This window comes from Schistocerca cancellata, chromosome 6, assembly GCF_023864275.1.
Source record: "Schistocerca cancellata isolate TAMUIC-IGC-003103 chromosome 6, iqSchCanc2.1, whole genome shotgun sequence".
NCBI lineage: Eukaryota > Metazoa > Arthropoda > Insecta > Orthoptera > Acrididae > Schistocerca > Schistocerca cancellata.
In genome coordinates this window covers 582,154,187-582,166,617 of record NC_064631.1, presented here as the reverse complement: position 1 = coordinate 582,166,617, position 12,431 = coordinate 582,154,187, and the positions used below count along the sequence as shown (strand labels likewise).

General features: G+C 43.0%; 1 protein-coding gene and 1 non-coding gene across 2 annotated transcripts in view; one reads left to right on the top strand and one right to left on the bottom strand.

The window, feature by feature from the left end:
- Positions 1–12,431, top strand: part of LOC126191485 (E3 ubiquitin-protein ligase mib1) — a 612,367-nt gene that overhangs the window by 375,722 nt on the left and 224,214 nt on the right. The gene's annotated exons all lie outside the window — the stretch shown is intronic.
- Trnat-ugu (transfer RNA threonine (anticodon UGU)) lies at positions 8,791–8,864 on the bottom strand. Its single transcript has one exon. It is a non-coding gene; the product is annotated as a tRNA-Thr (tRNA).

Here is a 12,431-nt window from a genome sequence, read left to right as displayed (position 1 = left end):
GCGAAAACGAAGCGATTTATCTGACGTCCAAAAGGGCATGATTATTGGTTTTCGGGCCAAGGGTGGAAGAAACTCCGAAACGGCTAAGTTTGTAAACTGTTCGTGTTCCGCCTTGATAAAAGCATACCCTGCATGGCAAAAAGGGGCTATCCAAAACCGGCTCCGAGGCAACTGTGGTGCATCACGGGTGATATGTGACAGGGGGAACGTGACTGAGAAGATGTGTGCAAGCGAATAGAAGTACAAGTGTTAAACAACTGACCGCCCAGGTCGACCGAGGGGCCTTCAACAGTCTCCTCAACGACCGTTCAGCAAACGTTGTTACTTGTGGGCCTCCGCAATAGGCGCTTGGCTTACGCAACCATGATGACTGCGTTCATCAGCGAGGAAGGTTTGGAATCTGACGCCGATATCGCAACTGGACGTTCACTGTGGGGCAGCAGGTGGGCTTTTCAGATGAATCGCGTTTTATGTGCCATCGTACGCCATGTTGTGTACGGCCCTGCAACAGTTGACGGGAGGGTCCAGGCACGAGGAGGGAGCATTAGTGTCTGGGCAACGTTTTCGTGGCATTCCGTGGCTGATTTCTTCATTCTGAAAGGCACACTGGGTCAGCACAGGTATTTGTGTATCCTCGGAGACCGTGTCCACCTTTACATGCAGGTCTTTTTCGTCGGCACGATGGCGTCTGCCATCTGGACACTGTAACATGTCACATAGCTCGCAGTGTACTTACATTGTTCGAAGAGCACCAGCAAGAGTTTACTGTACTGCCCCGGCCAGCAGGCTTCCCGGATTTAAACCCCATCGAGAATCTGTGGGACCGCGTCGGTCGGGCTCTTTGTGCCACGGATCGTCAACCAAGAAGCCTAGCGCAGCTGGCCACGGCACTGGAGTCGGCGTGGCTCCACATCGCTGCCGGTACCTCCCAGAACCTCACTGACACTCTTTCTGCGCGTTATTCAGGCTTTTGACAGGTGGCCACTTTAATGGGACTCGACACTGTATATCATATTACCTCATACCTAAACTAAACCATACATAGAAACGAGATCTTAATTACTTTTTGCAACTTTTTTCTATTAAGAATAGCCGGCCGCGGTGGTCTAGCGGTTCTAGGCGCGCAGTCCGGAACCGCGCGACTGCTACGGTCGCAGGTTCGAATCCTGCCTCGGGCATGGATGTGTGTGATGTCCTTAGGTTAGTTAGGTTTAAGTAGTTCTAAGTTCTAGGGGACTGATGACCACAGATGTTAAGTCCCATAGTGCTCAGAGCCATTTGAACCATCTATTAAGAATAAACAATATTGCCGAAGTAGCGGATACTTGTACCAAACTGATACAGCATGACAGAATCCTCACGAAATATTAAAATGACTTTAAAGTAATTAATTGTGAGGTTAAATAGTGTTCGGACTCCAGATACGAGCATAATTACGATTCTGAGCATTTTCTAACTTTTTTTTAATGTAACAGACTCGAAATATTCGTAGATTTGTGGTCTGGTCTAAAAGCATTAAAATCAAAGCTATGTTGATCAACTATATTTACATGTAAAGCCAATAACAACAGATTGCACAAAACCCATAGTCGTAATCATCCTACCAGTATAGAGATTAAAATGTAATAATAACTGCACCATTGTCTCACAAAATGACTACGAGCACAGTGCGCATTACCTCTTAAGAAGCAGGTGAAATCAAATGTTGTAAAATTAAGCTTCCTCCTCTACGTATAAAATAATTCTTTTTGTTGTTCACGGTGATATAATCCGCATTACCAAAAATACATGGCAGAAACGTTATTTTCATTTTTATTTCATTCTTGTGCTTCCCTCTCCGCGCAACTCTTACGGAGATGATACAACCTGGCAGCTGTTATCCGTGTCTCGCGTCGCACACAAAGTCGACAGCAGAGAAAGGCGTATTTTTCGTAATGAGTAATTATGGATCATAGTACTGAGAAAGGAGAAAACGAAATGTTAGTATTTTTTCTTGTCAGCTAAGGTACACATCTCTTCCGAGAAAAGTGTCAGTCAGCACGCCATCGACCGTGTTCACTTCCCCATTGCATTCTTACGCGTTTATTATTTTTTGACAGTGGAAACAAATGTAACGGTGTGTATACCAACAGTCCAGTACGCAGTAGACGGCGTAGAACTTGAGACCAGATCCGTTGCAGAGCTCCAGCTTAGAGCCAGAGCAATACGTATGGGCGTGCAGACAAGACGGAGGTTGTTTCAGTGTCGCGACCACACTGCCCAGCATTGTCGCATCGCTCCATACGACGCTGTTGTATCCAAATATTTCGCTCAGGCATGACTGTCTTTGCAAGGTGAATCGCATTTTCGCTGCGTGCCAGACCTATTTCCCGAAAACCGATCATTTTGCCCCGTTCGAAGCTGCACACATGCATATTTTGGTTCCTCGGTCGCCGTGGAGATGTGCCGGCTGTTTCTTTGTCAGTGGCAGTACATGTGGTGGCTCGCCTGTTATTCTGCTTTTCCCATCACTCTTGTTGCGAATCGCTAAGAACAGTGGGGGGGTGCCCGGACTACGAGTACTTTACCTCTCTACAATTTCTTAATGTTGGTACATTGTGTACACACCCACCGGGTTTTGGATTCGTTTAGTACATTCGCTCCACAGGTCGAAATTTTCACAACCGTTAATATAATTATTTCTATTTCCGTCTATGATCACAAATTTGTTACGTCCTCGGACTACGCCGGCCGGAGTGGCCGAGCGGTTAAAGGCGCTACAGTCTGGAACCGCACGACCGCTACGGTCGCAGGTTCGAATCCTGCCTCGGGCATGGATGTGTGTGCTGTCCTTAGGTTAGTTAGGTTTAAGTAGTTCTAAGTTCTAGGGGACTTATGACCACAGCAGTTGAGTCCCATAGTGCTCAGAGCCATTTGAACCATTTTTTTCCTCGGACTACCGGTTTCGATCAGCAATGACCGTCTTCAGATCTGCAGCAAAATGTGGGAAAAACAAATACAACTAGTGGGTTGTCTACAGCCTAAAACAATAAAATATACCGTAATGAAAAGTGTTACTGACGCACATGCGAAAGTTACATGGTTTAAATATGAGGAAGCATACGTGTTTTAAAAATATGTCTTTATATAACGGAGCCGTTGCCGCATCGTTAATAGATAAACACAAAATCAATTTAACATCGTCGTACATATATAAAATATGGCATATATTAGAGTCAACTTGTTAACAGTGCTACTGTTCGTACCAAACTGCCGTAGGCTCTTCAGTAGTCACAAAATGCTTATGTCGTGAGCTCGTTAGATGTCGCTACTATAGGCGTACACAAATTCTTGTTCATATAACTGTACGATATGGAATAAAAAGAAGAATACAATCGGTAAAGTCTGTAGTGGGCTTACAGGGAGTATAAGTCATTACAGTAATAAAACGCGATAAATTGAAATCCGACCAACATTAGATTGTTAAAAAGCAAATAGTTGAAGAGACAATAATTTTGATACGCTCAAGTGACAATAATTCTGATGCGTTCTTGTGGCGAATTTTAGATAAAAATATAATGACATACATAAGAACAAGCTAGAGGAGTTCATAGAATAATATAAAATTGATAAAATAAATAGGGAAAGAAGCCAAATTAATGAAAACAGTTTGTAGTAAGTAACCAGCGCCCTCTGTTTGCATTTCCGCCACCGTGTCGCATACGCCAGAAGTGATCAGAGGAATCTAACCACCAGAGGGTCCCTCGTACGCAGCGACACGCACATGTGACGCAGCATGTGGTGTGGGTTGCTGTGTGTGGACGGGTTACTCCTGTAACCGAAATTGCAGATCTGAAGATTGTTCGAGAGGAACCGAAACCGGTCATGTGAATAAACAAGTTTGCAATCAAGACGGGTTATAACTAACATTGTATAACTAGTGATTGCGGTATCCCATCAGACATTATGTCTGTTTTTGCAAAGGCTAGGCAGTACACTTGAGCGCTGTTGTCCTTGTTGTCCCCCACATGGGTCTTTGGTATTCCCATTTCCTCGTTTATTGCTCTCCACTTCGTCCGATGCTACGTTGAACAACAGTGGTGACAATCCATCTCCCTGTTTAACACCAGTCTTGATTTCAAATTCTTCTGACAGTGCTCCTCTGAATCTCATCCTTGCTTTTGTGTCTGTCAGAACTTCTTTTAGCAGTTCTTGCGTAGTTCCATCAAGTCCTCTGTTCTTCAGCATCCTAACAAGAGTCTGTCTGTCGATAGAGTCATATGCCTTTGTGAAGTCCACAAAGGTTATTACTGGCTTTTTGTTTTTTAAGGCCCTATGTTCTATCAGTTTCTTCAAAATAAATATCTGTTCTATACATCCTCTTCCCTTCCTGAATCCCGCTTGGTAGTCGCCAACTGTACTGTCTACCTGTTCTTCTACTCTCTTGAGCAATAATTTTGACAGCACCTTGTATCCGACCTCTAGTAGCGACATTCCTCTGTAGTTGTTTGCATCTCTCTTGTCCCCCTTCTTATGTATTGGTACTACAATTGCTTTCTTCCCTCCTTCTGGCAACTTCTTTGTTATCCAGATTTGGTGGATTATATTGGTCATATTGTCTATTGCTTTGCTGCCTCCCCACTTTATCATCTCGGCTGCTATACCATCTTCTCTAGTTGTCTTATTGTTCTTTAGATCGCTTATGGCATGTGCGACTTCATCCCTGGTTGGAGGGCGTGGCTCTCTCTCATTTGTGTCAGTCCCCAGTTCCAGCTCGTCTTCAGGTGGTTCACAGTCCAGCAGGTCGTGAAGGTACTCTGCAAAAATGCTACAGTTCTCCTTCGCACTAACAGCCAGCTCCCCTTTCTTATCTCTTATAAACAGTTATCTAGCCTTGTATTCAATCAGACTCTTTTTGAATTTCTCGAAAAAGTGTCTGCTGTTGTTTTTCCTGAAGTTGGTCTCAATCTCATCCAGTTCCTGCTTAATCTTCTGCCTTCTGGCCCATTTTATTGTTGGGGCCGCTTCTTTTCTTGTTCCTAAGAAAACTTCCCATTTTTCCGGGGCCTTCTTGCTGCTCCAGGCTCTCCTGCGAGTCTCTACCGCTTGCTCACATTCCTTGCTCCACCACCAGTGCTTCCGTTTCTTTTCTTCCTTTCGCCATAGTACAGCTTGTTTTGCCATATTTCGCTTCATGTCCCCCCATTCATTGAATGATTAAATTCCTTCCTCATATCTGGATCGATTGTGTCTTAATTTGTCTCTGTCTGCATTTATGTTTTCGGTTCTTCTATTCGTCTATGGCAGTCTGTCCCTGTTTGGAATCCAAAGCCACGTAACTTCTGTAAGGTAATGATCCAATTCTATTCTTGTGTTCTTCCTGACCTTTGTGTTCATGATCTCTTTAGTATTTGTCCAGCTGATTGCTATGTAGTCAGTTTGGAATTCCCCAATGCGGGCGCATGTGTTTGTCCATGTCTTTTTCTTATTCGGTTTGGCCCTGAAGTTTGTTGTCATTAGTCTCATTTTGTGTTCTCGACATAGTTCAGTTAGCCTTTTTCCATTTTATTTTGTCCGCTGGTGTGCAGAGAGTACTCGCTCACTACTCCTTTATGTTGCTTCTCTCTTCCAGTCTGTGCATTATAATCTCCTACGAGTATCTTTACATGTCTATATGGTATGTTTTTCAGTGTATCGTCTAGCTCCTCCCAGAAGCTGTCTGCAACTTTCTTATCTTTCCTGTTCTTGTCATTTGTGGGTGCATCTCCATTTATTATTGTATACTTTTTGTTTCCTGCTTGAAATTTCAATGTTGATATCCTTTCTGACCTGCTCTTCATTTCAGTTATGCCATCCTCGCATCTCTTGTCTACTATGAACCCCGTACCAAAGCACCTAGGTGCATGTCTTTCCTTTCCCACTCTAACTCCTGGTTTCTCCTTCAGTATTACGAAGCCTTCTGACTCCATTGTATCTTCGTCATTGTTTCTTATCTTCTTCAAATACAAGATAGATATGGGAGAGACGTTCAGTGATTAAAGGAGAACATTGTCAGACAAAGCAAAGTAGCCATTGGGTACAAAATCACGCTACCCACTGAGCACGTTTGCTAGCTCTGGATAAGCTCTTCTAACAAGATCTGAAGACTGTCATTGCTGGCCGAAACCGGTAGTCGGAGGACCTAACAAATTTATGATCGTAGACAAAATTAAAGACTTTATTCTACACTTTCTGGATCACTTTTCTATTCGCGACCACGTCGCAGCTTGTTAATACTGTATAATTGCTGTCCAAATTGGCCCTAAAGAGCGACTTTTCACCTCTCCTGGTCGCTTAATACTGACTTCGGAAATCGCTGCAGAGGGACAGACTCTCTGCGTCTGCTAGTCTTGTGCTCCCTAATCGCTGCTGGTGACTGGAGTTTCTAGCTGACGTTGTATCCGTTGAAGGAAGGGAGCTGGTAGTCGTGATGGAGAGGTGTAGGACAGGACAGGAGGAGCGTGTCGCCCGGCCCCGCGGCCGCGCCGCCCACGACGTGACTGATTGCGTGGCAGGCGGCCCCGACGCCGCCGCCGGTTCGGCCCGGCTGAGCCCGCGTGGTCCAGCCGCCAATTACCAACTTGGCGGCAGGGAGGCGGCCGATTACCCCCGTGACGACCGGCGGCCGCGACTGACGGCGCTGCGGTCGCACTGCTCCCGATACGCACCAGGCAGCCGTTTCGTCGCGCAGCGTGCATACCGCCGAGGGGCGTGCGCAACCACATGGCCCGAACTCACCGCTAGCCTCAAGCCCCCATAGTTTTGTTTTCTGCAGTTTCCAACACTTTTCTTTCTTTGATGTACGCCTTAGTGTGACTAAGCACACCGAACAAAAAATCAGTCACCATAGGAGACAGCCTTTGGCCTCGGCAGTGGCCTCACCTCGGCCACAAAGAGAGTGCACAAGTCTCCAACTTAAGCCACTCGTAAATGATTAGATCCCTGACGTTACGTTGCTCGCTACTTGACACTTGCTCTTCCAAATAGTGCTTGACATTTTCTGTTGGCAAAAACATTGGGCGATTTACGGTCCAAGTCCAGATGCAATACGGTGCTTGAGTGCTCGTCAAGCCAGAAACGTATCTGTGTAGCCCCGTGAACCCGGCACCTGTCACCTTGGAGGACGCGAGCGTCCACAGCATTTTTACCATGAAGATGTAGAACAAACGGCGACACTTGAAATCACCGAGAATGTTGAAATAACCATCTTCGTTCACAATAACCTCAATAGTTGAGCTCAAGTCGTGGTACAAAAACAACCGCAAAACATGACAGAACCACCACCTCCAGCCAGAACTACTACCTTACACTTTTCGCTAGTTAATAGCCTCATTTAACCAATTAAAAGTTTAAGTAAAATTAAGGGGAAAAAACCTACGTAAAGTTTATGAGGACAGAATAGTAAACTGGACGACCGCTGAAGATGGACATGTAACCTTATACCGGCCAGGCCGAAATAAAAAAAATCAGTAAAACAATCATCCTTTTCTGTGTACGAATATATAAGTACATCATCATTCATCATCTTAAAGATTAGATGATTGGTAACAGATCCGTGCTTGGTCGCGAAGCTCTTTAACAACCATTTTATACCAATAATTTATTAGGTGTCATGCTTAATGGATCCTGTCCGAGAATACCTTTGAGCAGCCTTTGCTAATGACATCACCAACACGAGCATGACTCTCGGTACCATATGTAACATTAATCCATTCTAATGCTTGTGATAAAATATCAACAGATGTAATTAAAGACTGTGCTTCTGAGTTTCGCAATATCTTAAATTATTTGCGTAACCAATCATTTGTCTGTGGAACTTATTTTCACAGGCTGAAATATGCTTTTGTTTAGCCACTTCATATGGTGGGAATGTTCTTCATTGATTTGACAACAAATTGCAGGCTATACCGTTGTATTCTGTGATCTGTCAGAGGCATTTCACTGTACAAATTAGAATATTGTGATGTCGCAGGAAATTCTGCGAAATCGATCGTGTATTATCTATCGAATAGAAATCAGAGGTCTTCAGTAAGCACGAATGGTGTATTAATTTTTCACTCTTTATCGGAATGTTAACTAATTATATAAAGTGTCCCACAAGATTCCATCTTGGAACCCTACTTTTGGTCTGTATTAATGATCTGTCAACAATAATGTTACCGGAGACTGTGCTTATACAAACATTGTAGTAAATAGAAGACCAAATGTACTATTAGAAATTACATTTTAGTGTACATTAATAGTGTGCTGTAGCCAATTTACTGTCGTTAAACTGTGAAAAAACTCACTGTATGCGCAGGAAAACCTGGAAGAGACTTACACAGTGTATGTAAATGGAGACATGGAGACAGATAGTCTTGAAGTTCAGTAATAAATTTGGTTGGGAAGAGTATAGAGTAAAAATTCTGAAGCGCCTAATCAAATCATGGTTTTCAAAGCGAATATTGTAAGATAACGGTGATGTAAAAATAATAGATCCGGGACACTTTGGTTATTTTCATTCCATAATGTTAGCTGGTACCATATTTTGGGGTAATTCATCAAGCTAAGCTAAAGTTTTCTGGATCTAGAACTATGTAATACAAATTATTTGTGGTGTAAATTAGAGAAATTTTTGCACAAGGCTATTTGACTAACTTCGTGTACGAACTACCAGTTCTCAACACATTTTATTCGTTAACGAAATTTGTCGCATCAAATATTACAATGAAATAAACACCCTTAGCTGCTTACAGGCGTTGACATACGTCAACGGGGACAGATGAAAAGGTGTGCCCCGACCGGGACTCGAACCCGGGATCTCCTGCTTACATGGCAGACGCTCTATCCATCTGAACCACCGAGGACACAGAGGATAGCGCGACTGCAGGGATTTATCTCTGGCACACCTCCCGCGAAACCCACATTCTCAACGTATTGTCCCGCATACATTCGTAGTGCCCCCGCCCATTATACTCATTACTCGCGGCGCGTTGTCGACTCCCGTAAGAGTTCGGGCACTGTTTGTGCATTCGCACAGAAGAAGAAGAAGATGGTTAAGTGGACGCTGAGCCTTAACTATATATATAGTAAGATGGTATCTGTTCTTTCGGACATGTCCGAAAGAACATATGTCATCTTAGTATATAAATATATGTTTCCTACAAATCAAGAACTCAGTTAATACGATGGTAGGTGTAAGTGAAACGTTCATAAAATCTTAAAATGACTCAGTTTGGTCGAGAAAGATATCCATTATTCAGGAAGAAGCATTTCTAGTAGCTTTCCAGCAAGGTGTAGCTACTAAAAGAGCACTGTGTAAGAGGAGAGTAAAGGATTAACTGTGGCCAACTACTTCTATTCCCATGAATAAATTTATTGAAGAACCAATAGACATAATTAACTGCATCATGTAACTTAAATTTATCTAGCAACTGACGTAGGTTTAGCTTCACTGCAGTACTGCTACGTATGGAAATAACCCTTGAGAACGGTTCTTATTTTTGATGACGCTTTGTTACAGTTGCCTTGGAGTTACCTTGCGACCTTTAGTAAGATGCATTTAAACGTTTGTGGTAAGCTTTTTACCCGATATGTAAATGAGAAAGAGAATAAAATTTTGACTCTTTACACCTCAGTGTAGACCATTTTGTATAGAACCTACGGAGGAACATAGAACTGTCATTTCCTTTGCAAATATCTCTTACCTTTTTGTGACATGTCCTACATCCTCGGGGTGCTATTATATCTACGTAATGAACATTCTGTAATATAGTCCTAGACGAATGTGGAAAAAAGCAATTATTCAAATGATTGCGCCCATTTACGGAAATATTGTTGTTTCGTCTGCTCGTTATACCGTTCAAAATACAGGGTATATCAAAAAGAATCATCTGATTTGGCACGTCTATACTTCTGAAACTAATGAAGACATGCAACGAATTTTGTTTTTTGATGAACGGGAAACTCAAAAAGGTTATTCTTTTCCTCACCTTTTCGTAAATGTTCAGTACGCCCTTCAGATGCACGGCATATGTCAATGCGGTATTCAAATTATTCCCGCACTGCAGCGAGCATGTCTTGAGTTACAGCTTCCACAGCCGCTGTTATGCGATGTCTCAGTTCATTCATTGTTGTTGGTTACGTACGCACATAAACAAAGTGTTCCTTAAACCCCCCACAAGAAATAATCACATACATTCAGGTCCGATGACCTTGGAGGCCAGTAATGTGAGGTTGAATCATTTGGTCCAGTGCGCTGATCCGTCATTCTGTAATCCTTTGATTTAAAAATCCCCGCACTTCCAGATGCCAGTGTAGCGGTGCCGCATCCTGTTGGTAAATGAAGTCGTTCCAGTCAGTCTCCAACTGTGGGAAAAGAAAGTTTTCAAGCATATCGAGATATGCGGTTCCTGTAACAGTGTTCTCGGCAAAGAAAAATAGACCATACACCTTTTCCCATGATACTGCACAAAACGCATTAAATTTCGGAGAGTTCCTCTCATGTTGAACAACCATGTAAAACTCTAGAGTTTGCTCGTTCCAACAGTGCGTTGTTCACGCACATATCTCAAGTAACATAATAGTTATAATTTTTTTTTAAATCGGGTGATTCTTTTTGATAGACCCTGTATAGCTGTCACTCCATATTGTACACGGTGTGTAAGCTTGGATGCTTGCGGAGAATGGCGTATTTGCTGAAGGGAAACTTGGGTTTTAAATGCTCATTATTTTTCTTTCTGCCCTTTTTCTGCGAGCGTGTGGGTTGTCGTGTTATTGAGATCTCATTCCCTAGAAGGTAGATACGTTTTCCAATTATAGCCATTTTTGTTGTTAATGTGGAACTGCGAGAGCACTTTGTATATCCCATATTGTGACGGCACGCTATTTTCCACTCGACTGATGTATTTCCATTGCAGAAGGCAGTGAGGCGGGAAATAGAGGGGGGTTGGGCGGGTAACTGGAGATTGTACCAGGTGCCTTTTCCTGAACCGCTCTGTAGGTTACGGATTTATTGGTCGAACAGCCGCGCGAGGGAAAAAACGAGGTCCTCAGTAACGTAATTTGCCAGAATCAGTAGACTTATTCGCTGTACGATCCGAGCGAGATGTCGTGGTGATTAAGTAAATGGAGTCGTAGTTGGTAAGATGGTTGTTCTAGCCCTCACCTGGGCATCCTGAGTTTGGTAATCCATCGTTTCTCCAAATGGATTTGGCTGAATCCTGGGATGATTCGTTAAGTAAGATCGCGGACAACTTTTTTCCGATTCTTCTTCATTAGACCTAATGGTCCTTCTCTAATGCTGTCGATATCGGCTACACGTTAAACTTTGCTTTTTCTTTTGTGCTGCTACTGAAATCGAATCGATAATAAGTCACTATTCGTAAGAGCACTGCACCGCAAAATATATTTTGAGTGAGATGTTTAGGTAACCAGCTTTCGCTCCCAAATATGATCACCAGCTCTGGTGGGCAGTAAATCAGGTGCTTAACGTGTGCGTTGTTATTCGCAGAGGACTGTATGGCCTTAAGTATATTTTAGTTTCCCATTTGCTTTCTAGTGCGAAATAGTAATGACATCTTGATAGTGCGTAGATTCAAGAAGAAATATACCTCGTTACCGGAAGAACTGCTAAGCGACTCTTCAGCTGAAGAAAGAGTACTGAAATACTACGTTGTGATCACGCGTTTAATCAGATTTGTTGTTGATAAGGATATTACGGTGTATGTCGACGCAAATATTATTCTGCGTTACTGCTCTCTCTGATACATTAGCGAAGATAAAAGGTTGGTAGAATGGAACAAATCTCCGGGTCTTACGTCCCGTCGGCGTCGTTGTCATTAGAGGCAGAGCAAAAGTTCAAATTGGAGAAGAATAGTAATTAAAATTGCTTTTTCCTTTTCATGGGAACCATTCTTGCGTCCACCCTAAATAGTTTATCGAAACTTTATATATACATGCCTAAACAATAATTTTTGCACTTCTTACTCTCAAATGTGAATCCTGTGTTTTAATCACTCGGCCACCAAAGGGGAGGAGCAAGAGGAAGCGGAGGAGCAAGATGAAACTGCACACGCATTCAGCGTATGTGGATGACGCGACGTTTGTCCGTTAACATAATTAGTTTGACCGCATCGTCAAGAAGATAATCGCATTAAGGCAGTATAGCGTCCAAATGCTACTTTTGTCACTATTATTCCATATTCATCAGTTTAACGTCAGAGCTACGAAGTGCTATTTGCAGCTTAATTATTTAAACTCTTACCTCATGTGTTCACGGTTGCGTTTCAACAGCTAAATTTCTAGTAATCTATGTCATCTTGCAGCTTACATTTTAACAACCTTTTCTCGCGTTTCTCTTTGGCGCTTCTCCCTCACTCATTGCAATAATGACATGTAAGGTGGAGGAAGAACCAATTGTTTTCATCACACAG